The following is a 13,060-nucleotide window of genomic DNA, read 5'->3' as shown; positions in this document are numbered from 1 at the left end:
CAAGATAGGATTCTGTGCCTAGCTTTCTGTACTCTTACCAATAATTGCTTTTTTATTTCTGTGACATTCAGTTTCACTCAAAAAGACTTTCACTAAAAAATTGCTTGTTTGTGTAACTCGTAAGATTTGCAGATTATGTGTAAATTGGCTACAACCATCAAGCCAAATCTTATTACCCTGTATGTATATATGGAGATAATATAAACATTTTAGTTCATTAAAAATGTGCAATTGTGTAGAGAATGCTTTACAAATATTAAGTGCACAATAAATTTTAATCAAATAAGTAAATATCTGCTTTAATGAAAATCTGATTTAAAGGTACTAGAGAGCTTTAATTCCAACATTGGTCATTCAGACTTGTTAAGTCAGAAAACAACTATTTTCCCCCAAGGATGCCAAGAAGATTGGGATGTAAGCAAATGAAGTTTGCTGGTACCTATTATGGTGGAAGGAGAGAATTTCTTTGGGTTAGACAATGTTATTAAGCAAACAATAGAGCGAAGTACCTAAGGATGGGACCCTGGGGGTCAGGAAGCGGTTTAGAAGTCTAGTACCAGTTGCTGTGACCCTAGAATTAACTTCTTCAGGTTTTTTTTTTCTTTTCTGTAAGATGAGTATTATGGTAGCAGGGAGTGATACCTCAAGAGATGTTTTTTTAATGTTCTGTGAATATATCACAAGGCCTAGCACTATTGAAGGGATCAATAAACTATGACCTATCAATGCTAATTTATAGGAGATTTTAGTGCCTCTAAGTATATATTGGTTGGCTATTTGAAAGACTTTATTTTTGGTATGTTACACCAATGAATGATATTTCTAATAATTTCTTATTTTGAGGATTCTCCTAAGACCCAAAGAAAGCTCAAATATTAGATGAAACTATTTTTAAAATAAATGTAATTTAAAATATTATAATTTTATAATGTATGTGATCTTATAAGCATTAAATTTATGCATTATGAAATCTTGATTTTATATATGAAAGAAATACTTTGTGAACAAAAATTTCTTTACATTAACTAACTTGAGATTTATAGTTTGTACTCTGTTTTGATTATAAAGGTGAATGAGATACTGTCTTTACCTTTACAAAAGTGATAGTCCAGTTGAATATTTAATGATGAAATTATGGTGTAAGAACAGTATTAGAAAAAATTAATTCCATAAAACTGATTTGGAAGAATAAAGTCAAGCATTTAATTTATGTCTTGAGCTACTGAGAATAGTAGGAGTATGTTTTTGCAAACATAATTAAACTCAATATTAGTCACTATTATGTACATGTGTATATTTATGAATTTTGAAAACAAAGCAAAAAAGTCCTCTTTTTCCAGGTATCATTACCTGTTTATAGGAAGAAAAAATAATGTTTTTTTTTCAACCTTAAGTAAAGATACTATTTCCCTAAAAGAAAATTAGATGTATGCATAAACTGACATGAAAGGCTTGCATAACACAATCAAGTAAACAGTGAAATAGTTCATAAATAGCAAAATCTATTCAACAGGAGTCATATTTGTATTTTCTGCACTTCTTCATTTTAAGTATTATATTTTCTTTCAAAATCTGCTGGGCAGTGCCATATATCATTTTAGAAAAGAAAAGGTAAAATTCTTTTCCTTTAATACTGACAAGAATAACAAATACCCCGTCTTTCCTTGTCCTTTGACTTGGGTGACTTGTGCCCTCGTGTGTGACCACAAGGTACCCTTTCTATTGACAGTTACAAGCAAAGGAGAGATCCCTTGATGGACCCTGTGCACAGTCAAAATAAACCAAGATGTTCAGAATGATTTGGGCAGCCCAATTGTAGCTATGCAGGGTGCAATTCAGCCATGCTGCCAGACATTCGGGTGAAACAGGAGAGAGAATGAGCATGCCCAAATCTACCATATTCATTCATGAGTGAAATGAATGAAATGAAAAATGAATTTGGATCTCCTGTCCAACTTCACTTTGTATCTCATTACTTAGGACTTTTTTTTTAACTGCTAAAGATAAAAAAATTCTCATACCAGATTATTACTGTTAGAGTTAAACCCAATTTTATAGTTTAAGCTGTATGCAGTAAATTTTATTTTCAAGAGGCATATTAGACATTGTTTTCTCTTCTAATTTGATGTTAATGATGAAAGCACACCTGACTGCCATCTATCACAGGTGTCATCTGATGAAATGCTGGTTCTTTAGCTTCACTTTGATGTTCTGTCTGCTAAGGCAAATAAGAACTGAATAAATCCATAGTGCTGACTTCCTCACTCTGAACTGTTGTCCCCTGCAGGTAACCTCCTGATAGAACTAAGATGGTATATTTTCCAAATCTTTTGAAAATCATTTGTATCTTACCTCAACAGACCAAGATTAAAGTGTGCTGACATGGTACTAACATGGGAAAGGAAAACTACTACCTGGAGGAAAAAGAGATGGAGAACACGAGGACAGCCTTATTAATCTTATTTAGTCTTTTCATTATCAGGTTTTTATTCAATCATACGGTTAACAAGGGCTGGGTGCCTACAGGCCCCCCCCCCAGAAGAAGTACAGCAGGATTGGAGGTACAGACAAGCCTGGAAATTCTACATATTAAATGAGAGTGAGAGGAACATCTCCTTAACTTAACACATCAGGCAAAGTTTCTCACAGGAGTTAAACCCTGAGGTGCAATTTGATGGATGGACATTGTATCCTAAGCTTATTTCCCTTGTACTGAAGGATTTATTAAATTTTTTATGGCTGGATTTATTCTATTTTGGTCACCCATACTATTAAATGTTAGACTTTTTTTTTTCTAAATGGTTGCTACTCTAGTAAGATTTACTTTTTATATATTGAAAATTTAAAAATAAGTTCAGTGTCTAATTACAAAGAAATAGTGAAATAAATCATGGCATGGATATGAAGTAGAAGACTTTATATAATTAAAATTAATCTTTCTGACTTTTAAAAACAATTTAAAACATGAAAAGTGAAGTAAAACCTGGATTACACACATTTCTATATTATATATATTTAAAATATACAAATTTATATGTGTAAGAAAATATTATGGAAGGAAACATTACCAAAATTTTATCTGTAGCTAATTGTAGATATTGGGCTTATGAGTGATTACTAATTTCTTTTTTTATTCTTTGCTTTTAAGAAAGAGATTTTTTTTTCCTAAAGATCATGTCTTATTTTACAATCAGAAAGACAGATTTTTTTAAAACAATTGAGCCTGCAATAACATCTCTTTGCCTAGAGTTCTAAAAAGTTTGACTTTTGAATTAAATAAAATAAATAGTTTTATAGTTTTGAACGTTATTTCTAGTGCATTTTCTAGATTATTCTTGCCAGCTTAAATGATCCCCAAGTATATCAGTAATATTAGCACTGAAATGAAGTCAAAGAAGAAAGAAAAAATGCCTAATTTAATAAGGTATTTTAGTTTTAATTTCCTGCATTAGAAGACATCATGATTTTTTTTTCCCTGTTTGATTTCTAGGTGCTAAAAGCATTCCTCTTGTTCAAATTATATACAATGTCTTTAGTTTATATTTCTGTTATTTTCTTTTTTTCATAAGAATTATTTAAGGGGAGGTATTGGGGAATGAAACTGATCAAATTGTTACGTGTGTATATGAATATATCACAATGTATAACCACTACTATGTGCAATTATAATGCACCAATTAAAAAAATTTAAAAAGAATTCTCCATACAGCCTTAACATTACAATGTGCCATTTACTCCACTTATCTTTCTCTGGCTGCATTCTTTTTATTTAATGTTGTTTCTTCAGCAGTTTATTTTTTTTTCTTTAGCAGTTTTAAATGGTCAAATTTGTCAGTGTTTCCCTTTGTGACTTGACTTACAATATCCAATTTTAAAAGTTTTTTGCCCCTCAGGTTTCTACAGGTGTTAAATTATTTTGGTTGTTTTACAATTGTTTTCTGCAGTTTTTAATTAAATACTTTAAAAGAGCTTTTATAAAATAAAAAAGGACTGGAGATATGGTTCAGTGGTTAAGTGCTCCTGGGTTCAATCCCTGGTAAATAAATAAATCAACAAATAATAAAATAACTTTTATACAAAGTATTGGTCTATTTTAGTCAAATATTAACAAATGATCCCAACACTATTTGCATGCTATATGACACTTCCTTTAATTATATACAGGTATGTTTGCGTATATGTATTTATGTCCATGTACACATAAACCCAGATAGACATAGTGTATATATGTGCAGAGTATTACTCTTAAATTTATTAGCTTATTATTGCAGTTTTTACACCTGTCTATAATTTTGTATATCTGGTTAAACTACCACGCTGCTTTAATTAGAATTACTTCAAATTTTAATGAATTGCAATATTTATATGTTAATCAATAATTAATATTCTTGCCTCTTTTCTAAATTAACTTTAAGCCAATTTCCGTCATGCTCTAAGAAAAAAATCATCAGTGGTATTTAAGATGGAGAATTATATTAATTGTACAAATTAATTTTCAAATTTGACTAACTTAAATAATTATATAGAACTTAAAAATTATTTGAACTGTGAACTTTCTGACTTCTTCTGTCAAGAGACACTGATCATCCTCACAGAAGCATGAATGTAAATGCAATCCCTAACCCTATCGGCTTCTTCCCTTTTCCCCTGCAGGTCTCTAAAAGGCAATAGCCCCCACAAACACACCCAAGTGTACTTTATCTGTGTTGCTGATGGTTATAGATGAATGCATCATAATTCAAGGGAGTAACTTCCCAAAATGTTAAAGAATTTCAGCAATTACAGGTTCCTTCTAAGATTAACAAATGTGTTTAGGAGAAGACATTGAATCTAAAAGTCAGGGCTGGGGTTGTAGCTCAGTGCTAGAGAGTACTTGCCTAGCACTGGTGAGGCACTGGGTTTGATCCTCAGCACCACATACAAGCAAAAAACAAAGTAAAGGTTAAATTCATTAAAAAACGATTTAAGTCATGCTTACCTCATGACAAATGGTGAATTCTCAGGTTACCTAACACCTGAGATTTCAGTTTTGAAATCTTGAAATTCAGTTTTGAAAATAAGAGCATTGAGTAGAACGGAGCAGTCAGTTCTGGGTCACAGAGCAGTTGTGGGAAAATTAAATGTAGTCCTAGTCATAAACTTATGGCTTTGACAGAAGAAATCAGAATATGAAAGAATGTATGAAGGAATATTTTAAAATATAGAGTAATGAATACAGACTAACACATCAATTTATTGAAATTCATTAAAATTTAAGCAATGCTGTGGAGAGTCTTGTGGAAAGGTTGTGGGCATACATGGATGCCCCATTGCAATTTTGTGGGGAGGCCAGCTGTTCGTAACATGGGCACTTACATTTGACTCATGGGTCATAGTATCAGATGATGCTTTGATTTCCAGTTTTCCATTTTTCCTTTTTTTGGTATAGAGAACTGAACCCAGAGGTGATTTACCACTGAGCCATATCCCCAACACTATTTTTTTTTTTCATTTTGAGACAGTCTTACTAAGTTTCTTAGGACCTCACTACCTTGCTGCTCTGAAACTCCTCCTGTTTAAGCCTCCCAAGTCTCTGGGATTACAGGCCTGTGCCACTGTGCCTGGCTCCCATTTTCTTTTTAACCCAGTTAATATCTCTAATATCCATGTCCTCTATCTTAGGCCCAACCCACATCTTGATTCTATCATATCAGAGGCGTGATTATCAGTAGATAATAGGTCAAATACCTTTTCTATATTATTCATTATTCATTGTCATCCATATACTTAGTGGCAAGCACTGTGTTGCAACTTTTATTTATTTGATTTACTTCCCAGAATGTCTGATGAGTGCATATTATTCTTGATTTGCACTTAATTTTTGCTGCTGTTCTTGTTCCACATGTCAATTAGAGTTTTCAGTTTTTCCATATATGGACAACTGTGCAGATGATATCTGCACCTCCATCAAATTCTATAACCTGCAGTACCTCACTACATTCCACCTGCTGCTGGATCCCTCTAATGGGCAAACTGGCCATCTTGGTGGGCTGTGGATTAAGTGGTATGCTCTCTATGGTCAGTGTCTGGAAATAGGTTGCGTGTCTCTAGACCTCCCCACAGCTCTGCTAATAGTATGTTATCACATCTCATCTTTCTCTCTCCTAATTTGTTCATTAATCTCTTCAGAATTTTTATTTAACATGTTTGTCAAGGACAAACAGAAGTAATTCCAATGTAACACTTTAAAAGACCTGTAGAAGTGACTCAAGGACGCTAGAGTGGTCTGGAGGCAGTCTATAAATTCAATGTTAATACTAACAGAAAAATGTGACTCTTTAGTAATGTGCTATGGTCAGAGATTCCTGTTCAAAACATTGACTATTCAGATGCACATCTTTTGCCCCCAGTTATCAGTCATAAAGGTAGGACTATGAGTTGATCCACATACAATTTTAATACATGACACAATGATGGATATTACTAAGGTAAAGCTACAGGAAAAGGAGGACAAGATTTTGAGCAGGGAACCATGATTCAAATTTTTGGTTTACTATATATTAGTGAGTGTCCGAGCAAGTTTATTGACCTTTCTAAGTCTCTGTTCATTTATACACAAAATATGGTTTATATTGTCAAGTTATTCATAAGATTCAATAAAACAACATATAGGAAAAACTGTATGGGTTCAGGCACACAATAGGAAATTTGATCAGAAAATAGATAATAGGTAATAAATAATAATAGGTAATAAATAACATTAGATAATAGGTCAATTAATAAGATTTATTAAAGAATTTATTTACAAGATACAGACAGAGTTTAACAAAACCAATAAGAAAGAATCTGTTATCAGAGGAGAGAAGGTGCAAGGGGATTGAGGAGCTACTGGCTTGTGAAGGCAGAGCTCTGTCTGCAGGAGAGGACTGCCTTTAGGACTCTGGCTTGGACAGAGTGAGCTGCAAGTGCAAACTCTTACTTCATGCCAGGACCACTAAACAGATTCAATCACAGGACAGCGCTAGAGTGCCATGATCCAGACCTTACAGGCCAATCTTCTAAGGCAATGAGACAGTAGAGAATGATGGAAATTGGATTTGGAGGAACAATGGCATTGCCCAGCAGAAAGCTCAAGAAACATTTGTTGAATAAATGAAAAGTTGAACCTGAAATCCTAAGTCGTTCCAAAGACACAGTAATAGATAGGTGATTGACTGAGAGGTTGATGGAAAAATGAAAGAAAGAAAATTAGGTGGAAGAAGGTAATTGGGTAAAGACATTCATTTGTTAAAGATTAAATGAATAGTTTAAAAAGTAATGGGAAAAACATTGGAATACAAAAATCCATGGGAATGCTTTCTAATGAGGGAGATTTCCAATCTGGAGATCCATGTGGATATGTTATGAATTGAATTAAGTCCTATTTCAACATGCTGATACATACAGAAAGAGAAGTTTAAAAATATGTATGACTCCTATAATTTTTGAATAATTAACTCCTACTGAAGAGCAAATATGATCTTATTCATTGATTTACTGATTGTTTTAACCTGCAGGCTCTGATCAATATCAGAAGTGGGCTTTTTCTTCTTTGCCTCACAGAAATTTTCCATTTCTCTGATGCAAAGTACTCCAGGTGTTGTAGTGTGTTGGGTGTGGTGTGGGTGAGTGTTTTCTTTGTGGTATTCCTGCTTGACTCTGACAGCATCTCCAATATTGACGTCAAGGATAATTATTTGAGCTAAGGGTATAAGTAAATGTTTCCTTAATTGCCCACTCAACTGGTACTCTCAGACTTTTCCTAGCGTTTGTATTTTCAATCATATAAACAACGAAAAGCAAAAATACTATGAAAGAGGAATTGTGGAAGAGTCTATTGCTAATATGCTGGTCCCACAGTTTATACACACACACATGCACGTGTGCACATGTATGCATGTCAGATAGATAGATGATTGATAGATAGATAGATAACAGGTATTTAGAGAGAAGGAGAATAGAAGAATGGAAAATTTTTTTGTAAGCTAAAGAGAGTAATGTACTGAGACAAAAGATAAAGAGCTAAGTGGATAAATAGTCCTCTAGTGAAAAAGAACCATAAACCAAAATTTGCCATGTATAATGGAAGGAAGAGAAAGAGAACACGAGACCCCTTTCAGGTCAAAAAGTTATGTATATTAACCTTAAATGTGGTGGTGAAATGTATAGAAATGTATAGGTTCTAATTGTAATAAAATTACTGGGTCATCATCATGAAACTTTTTTTTATTTAAAATGTTTACTTATTTCTGCTGTTCATGTGTTTGTAATGGGGCAATAGCTACCCTCTTTGTGAAAAAAAATGCACATACTGTTTTGTCTTATGCTATTTTGACTTTATTCACAGCAACACAGATAATACAATCAATTTTATGAGACTCAGATGCAAAACTAAATATATTCATCTATGTGGTCTACTGATGGGAAGTAGAATCAAATATTTCACTTTTAAGATCACCAAGCAAAAGAAAAATCAGTTGTGATTCCAAGAAGAGATGAACTCAAGTGGTAAGAAAATATTTGTTTTATGATTTTCAGAAATAATTATGAATCCCATACTGAAAAAATTGCCAAATACCAGAGCTTATTATTTGTTTTTTTAGCAAAAGCATAACTGGTGCATGAAGGGACACATTTATATTTGAGAAAAATGCAACTGTATGAATACTTAAATTATTTTTTTAAACATAAATTGTACATAAGTTTAGGTGTCATTGAAAAGAACTTCTAATGCTTAGAGCTCTGCGTGGTAATTATGAACTTCTTGAGGAGCAAAGCCATGGTTCAGCTTCTGTTTTCATGTGCTGTTTTGAACTTAGTTGACCATATTGGACTTATTTCTCTATCGAGACAAAAACCTTGATTTATGTGTCCTAGGCTTCTTTTAATTTCAAAATTCAAATTCTGTAATCAGAAAATATATGCCCACTTGTCAACATTTTTCCTATGTCCTTTTATAAAACAGTTTTTATTTTTTAGAGCAGTTTTAGGTTCACTGCAAAATTGAGTGGAAGGTCCAGTGTTTTCCCAGATACCCTCTAGCCCCGTACTTACATGTCTTTCCCCATTATCTACAGCCTCCATCAAAGTTGTACATTTGCTACAATTCATGCATGAACCTTGATACATCATTATCACCAGAAGTCCCTAGTTTACAATAGTGTTCACTCTTGGTGTGCATTCTACAGATTTGAACAAATTTATAATGATAGGTATTCATCATTATAGTGTTACTCAGAGTAGTTTCACTGCCTTGAGATCCTTCTGCTCTGCATATTTTTCTTTAACACTAGCAACTATTGAACTCTTTACTGTCTTTCATATCTTTTGCGTTTTCAGAATGTCATATGGTTGAAACAATGTAGTATGCAGCCTTTCTCCATAGATTTCTCCATGTTTTTCATGGTTTCAGAACTTATTTTTAGTACTGAATAATATTCCATTGTTTGGATGTATGTCAGTGGATTTATCAATTCATCTATGGAAGGGCATCTAGGTTGTTTTAAAGTTTTGACCATTATGAATATAGTTGCTATAAATATCTGTGTGTATGTTTTGGTGTGTGTATGTTTTGGTGTGAACATAAGTTTTCTACTCCTTTGGGTAAATACCAGGGAGTATGACTGCTGAGTAGTATAGTAAGGATACAGTTAGTGTTTTAAGAAACCTCCAAAATGTATTCCAAAGGATTTTGCATTCTTATCAATGATGAATAACAGTTCTTGTTAGTCCTTGTACACATCGGCATTTAGTGTCATTATTCTGTATTTTTATCCATTCTATAAATGGAGTAGTATCCCATTCTTGATTTAATTTGTGATTCTCTAATGGCATGTGATGTTGAACTTCCTTTTGTTTGTTAATTTGTCATGTGTATATCTTTTTTGGTGTGCAGTCCATTTAGAACTTTGGCCCATTTTTAAATTGGGTAGTCTATTTATTGTTGAATGTTAAGTGTTCTTTGTACCTTCTGTATACCTGTCTTTTATCAGATATCCCATTTTCAAACATTTTCTCCCATTCTTTTGTTTGTTCTTTCATTCTCCTGTCAATGTCTTTTACAGAGAAGCTGTATTTAATTTTAATTAAGTCTAATTTGCCATTATTTCCTTCATGGATCGTGTCTGTGGTATTGTATCTACAAAGTTATCACCAAACCAAAGTCACTTTTTTTACATTTACATCAATACCCTATTTTGAGGTTAATTCTTATGAAAGCTTAAGGTCTTTGTCTAGATTCATTTTATTTTCTGCATGTGTGTATCAGTTGTTACAGCACTGCTTCTACAGAATACTATATGCAGAAGGCTTACACAAAAGACTATTGCTCCATTATATTACTTTTACCACTTTATCAAAGATCAGTTGGCCATATTTATGTGGGTATATTTCGGTCTCTCTTTTGTTCCATAGCTCAGTTGTGTATTCTTTTGCCAATAATACACTGTCTTGATTACTATAGCTTTATAGTAAGCTTTGAAGTTAGGTATTGTCAGTCTTCTATCTTTTTTCTTCTTCAATATTGTGTTGGCTCTGTAATTCCAGCCACTATGGAGGCTGAGGAAAGAGAATCCCAAATTCAATGCCAACCTGGGCAACTTAGTGAGACTCTGTCCCAAAATAAAAAAATAAGAATAAAAAGGGCTGGGGATATAGCACAGTGGTAGAGCACCCCTGAGCTCTATGTCTAATGCCAAAAAAAATGGGGGGAAGACGGAGCATTTTTGTCTCTCCATATGAACTTTATAATCAGTTTCTTCACAGCCACAAAATAACTTGCTAGGCTTTTAATTGAGATTGCATGAATCCATAGAGATCAAGTTGGGAAGAACCAACATCTTGATGACATGTGACTTCATATGCACAAGCCTAGAATATTTCTTCATTTATTTAATCCCTTTTTAATTTATTTCACTGAAATCTTATAATTTTCTCTGTATGGATATTTTTAAATTATACCTAAATATAACATTTTAAAGGAGTGCTAACATAAAAGGCACTTCATTTTTATGTTGAAATTCTATTAACTCATTGTTGGAAATTAATTCACTAATTGCTTATTAATTTGAGTAACGTTTTTTGTCTATTCTTCTGAATTTTTTTTACATAGATGATCATGTCATCTGTGAATTAAAAACAGTTTCTTTATTCTCAATTTGTATTTATTTCTTTTCCTTGTCTTATTGTACTCTCTAGGACTTCCACTGAGATATTGAAAACCCACAGTGAGAGAAGACATCTGTGTGTGTGTGTGTGTGTGTGTGTGTGTGTGTTTTGGTACTAGGGATTGAATCCAGGGGCACTTGACCACTGAGCCACATCCCCAGCCCTATTTTGTATTTTATTTATTTATTTTTATTTATTTTTATTTTTTTTATTGGTTGTTCAAAACATTATAAAGCTCTTGACATATCATATTTCATACATTAGATTCAAGTTGGTTATGAACTCCCAATTTTACCCCAAATACAGATTGCAGAATCACATCGGTTACACATCCACATTTTTACATAATTTGTATTTTATTTAGAGACAGGGTCTCACTGGGTTGCTTAGTGCCTCCTCACTGTTACTGAGGCTGGGTTTGAACTTGCAATCCTCCTGCTTTGGCCTCCTGAGCCTGGGATTACAGGTGTGTGTGACCTGGCCCTGCTCCTTGTGTGTTCTTGATTTTTAGCAAGTAAGCTTCTACTTTTCCACCATTAAGTATGATGCTAGTTGTAGATTTTTGTAGATATTCTTTACCAAGTCAAGGAAGTTCTACTTTACTCCTAGTTTACTGAACCTTTTTTTTTTTTTAAATCATGAATGTGAGTTGGATTTTGTTAAATGCTTTTCCTGCATGTATTGATATGATCATGTGATTTTTGTTCTATAGAATGCTGATGTGATGGAATACTTAATTGGTTTTTGAAGGTTCAACCAGTCTTGAATACTTGAGATAAATCCTGTGTGGTCATGGTGTTTTATCAACTTTTAATTCAATTTGCTAATATTTTTTTGAAAGATTTTTCAGGTATGTTCATGACATGTATAAATCTGTAGTTTTCCTAACTGTCTGTATTTGGTATTAGGGTAATGCTGGCTTCATAGAATAAATCAGAAAATATTCCCTCTGCTTCAAGATTCTGAACAAGATTGTAGAAAAGGCGTGAATTTCTTTCTTAAATGTTTGGTAGGATTCACTTGTGCAACCATCTCATACTGTTTAGAAAATTATTATTTGTTGATTCAAGTTTTTAATAGATACTGGCCTTTTAAGATTGTGTATTTCTTCTGATGTGAGTTTTGGCAGATTGTGTCTTTCAAAAAATTGGCATTTCATTTACATTATTAAATTCAGGCATACAGTTGTTCATAGTATTCTGTAATTATCTTTTCAATGTCTATGAGCTTTGTGGTGATGTTCCCTTTTCTGATATCTGTAAATTGTGTTACTTCTTTTTTTTTCCTTCATCATTCTGTCTAGAAGTTTATCAGCCTTTTTTCACAAATAGTTTGAGGTTTTGAAAAAAATTTTCTCTGTAGAGGTCCTATGTTCAATTTCATTGACTTGCGCTGTAATTTTTATTATGTCTTTTTTTCTGCTTATATGGATTTAATCTGTCCTTTTTTGGTAATTAAAACATTTCTTACAATGGCATCATTGTTGAACATTCTGTTTAGGCCTGTATGGAAGACTTTTCCTGGGAAGAATGTCCTAAAGTATAGAAAAATAGATAATAAGAACATTATATGTGCTTCTTTTTCTAGATTTTATTACTTCAGATCTTTCTTCTTTAGAATATTTGTATTCAGTGCTACAGATTTCTCTGTAAGCACTGACTCCCCGCATCCAAATTTTGATAAGTTGTTTTCATTTTCATCTAGTTCATTGTATCTATAAAATCACTTGATTGGAGAGCCGCCCCCTCCCCCTGCGCCGGCAAGGTAGAGGGAACTGTGACCATCCACAGAGCAGGCCCAGTGGCCTGCTGAGGGGCAGAGCCGCCCCCCACCCCCCGCGCCTGCCAGGTAGGCGGAACTGTGACCACCAACAGAA

The sequence above is a fragment of the Marmota marmota genome, unplaced genomic scaffold (genome assembly GCF_001458135.2).
Source record: "Marmota marmota marmota unplaced genomic scaffold, marMar, whole genome shotgun sequence".
NCBI lineage: Eukaryota > Metazoa > Chordata > Mammalia > Rodentia > Sciuridae > Marmota > Marmota marmota.
This window is presented reverse-complemented; position numbering follows the sequence as displayed.